Source organism: Phalacrocorax aristotelis, chromosome 4, assembly GCF_949628215.1.
Source record: "Phalacrocorax aristotelis chromosome 4, bGulAri2.1, whole genome shotgun sequence".
NCBI classification, from domain to species: Eukaryota; Metazoa; Chordata; class Aves; order Suliformes; family Phalacrocoracidae; genus Phalacrocorax; species Phalacrocorax aristotelis.
In genome coordinates, this window is record NC_134279.1 from 39,501,270 (window position 1) to 39,504,111 (window position 2,842).

Consider the following 2,842-nt stretch of genomic DNA (forward strand, 5'->3'; position numbering starts at 1 on the left):
AGCGCGCCGGGAGGGACGGGCCTTCCCGTGACGTGCCGTGGTGGGAGGGCACGAAGTGGGAGGATTGCGGAAGGGCGGGGGGCTGCTTAGCCCAACGGCTGCCCGGCGGAGCGGGCGCGAGGCGGCGGTGGACGCCTCTTCAGTGCCTGCTTGGTCTGGGCCCGTTGTTAAAATAAGCGTTCAGTTAAAGCCTGGTGGAAAGTAATGAGTTCTGTCATCGTTCTTAAAGTCTGGTTTACTTAAGTCTTGGTGCTAATAAATTTTATGGTTAACTTAAAACAAACACTGCATTTTTTGTTTTTGTGAGGCTTGCCTGAAAGACAAAGCTAGAGGTCATTGCTGCTCTTGCATTGGGATGGATTAGTCTTGGTATTTCATAAATATGCTGACAACACACAGAAGATTCATGTAGTTGAAATTAAGAAAAGCTCTATGGTATTAAATTACTACAGCATGCCTAACCCTCCTGTAGCAACCCTACAATAATACCTGCCCTAATACTTATACTACCTCTACAAAACTTAACCGCATCCTTAGGATCACCAAACCATTCACTGCAACATAAATGTCTGTTTCTATTTCAGGTTCACCAAAAATACCCCCTGCTTCAGAGCTTGAGGGTTTTTTGGTGGGTGTCCAATGCCTGACAAAACTCTGTGGAGAAGCCTGTCGCTGCATTAGCCTTTCCTCTGGTCACCCAGGGGTCTGGCCCACATAGTGTCCTCTCCTGGAGGAGAGAACGGAGGAATTCCCCCGGCCCTACCCCAGCTTCTACGTGTTTGGGAACTTAGAGCTCCTCCCCGTGACAATAACTCCAGAGGCAAGATATGCATCTTCTGTTGAACACAATTTAATTATGGCAAAACCCCAAAGACATTTCAAAGACAAGCATCATCTGGAGGTGGCCGTGACTGTGAGCCTGCAAACAAGCCCCTTGACCACAGACCCCGAACTGCAGCCTGGCAGCTGTGCTCCTGCCCCAACGCTACGTGTTCTGGGCCACCCCAGAGCTTCAGCACCCTGTCCTTTGGACTGGCTTCCAAATGACACGCTAAGGCTGTCCTTGCTCCCAGGCAGCAGGGTGAGCAGCAGTGTGCAATGTAGGTCTGAGGAGGAACCCCATAAATAAATATGTGAAAAAGTTATATGTGATAATGCTGAGAGTGTCAAAGAGGTCTGGGACTTGAATATCTGACAAGAGCAGAGAAAATGATATGTCTTCCATGTAATAAACCTCCCATCCAGGTTGGAGAGAACTGCATGCCTACAGTTCAGTGGGCACCCAAAACACTTCATTCTTCTCCAGAATGTCCAGGCTATGTTGAAAAAACTGTTACAAGAGTACTTCACAGGTACACAGGCTGAGGGGAGCATCTGACAGGCAGAAGATGTCCTCCTCTGGTAGTTCCACCCTTCATTTGCAACATGGCACAGCAGATGTAACCAGCAGAATGTATTTAGTAGAAAAAATAAACATACACAAATATGTGCATAATGTAATTCATCGGTATTTTTTTTTTTCTTACATTTATCTAAAATTATTTACGGGTCAAGCTGAATAGGCACATTACAGGCATTTGATATTTTTTGCACTGTCTTAAGTGAGGAGCCGGTGTAGGCTCTGTGTATAAGCAGCAGAAGTAAACTCTCTCACTGCGCAGTTCCTCAGAACACCTGGGTGAGGAATCATCTTCTCTCCAATGACAACACTGGGATCCTGACGTGAGGGTACGTGGGGTGCGTGGTCTGAATATTGCTGCCCTGTACTGCGAGCTATTTAACAAAAGGCTTCTTTAGAAAGCCATGCAATTAAATGTCAACAGCAGTTAGATGTCAACTGCATGGAGATTAAATATTGAACAATCATAAAAATGGTTTATATTGAATCTCATTGTCAAATACGTTTTCATCCCTAATGAAGTGACAGAAATGAGACATATATCCAACTGAAGAGTAAGCGGAGGCAGAATCGTACTAAAACCCGGTCCTGCAGAAACAGGTCCTGCAAAAGCAGGTTTCATTTTATACCTAAGCAAGGAGAGTTTGTTATTAGTTTGAGGGGGTTTTAATTTATTTGTCTGTTTTTCAGAACTGGGACTTGAGCTGTACTTGCAATGGACCATTCTACAAGATCTGTGAGTTTGTGTGGGAAAGTTGATCAGCATGACTGGGAGGGAATCATTTCCCCGGAGCAGACAAAGCCCTTATATCAGCCAAATCCTTTCCGAACAAGAGGTAAAATAATTGATGTCATAACGTAGGAATTAATTATGTGAGTGATGAGGATATGAAAAGTAATTTTATTTGCTAAATATAAACCTCTTATAAATGCAAAAACATATTCAAGTCACTACCTTGTACTTATGTAGGTAAAATTCTTCAGCTGTCTCATGAATCACGTCTTTCCTGCTTCTTAACGGATTTTAGTAAGTGTTTGGTAGCTGTACTCTGGCGCCTAGATTGTGTTTTGACAGCTTCCTCTGTGTTTGTGCAGAACTGGCAGCATCTTTCAAATGAGAAGATACTTCATTTCATCTGAATGCTGCAGCTTAGCCTTTAACATGCAAGCTAGCATTTCTCTTAGAATGAGGGTAGTGAAAGGCATGATGCATAGTAAACATCACCTACCTGCAGCCAGCCAGGGCATTTCTAAGTAATCTGCAAAGTAGCAGCACGAGTGTGAAGATGTTCTAGGAAAAGTCATTTCACAGATGGACACTTGGATCACAGTATTTCTAACTCTTGTTTTGCAGGTCGGAGTAGATCAGAAATGCCACTGCTGGGAATGGAATCCGACGCCATTGGTCACGGCAGGGCTAGCAGTGGCTGTAGGCTGGTTTCT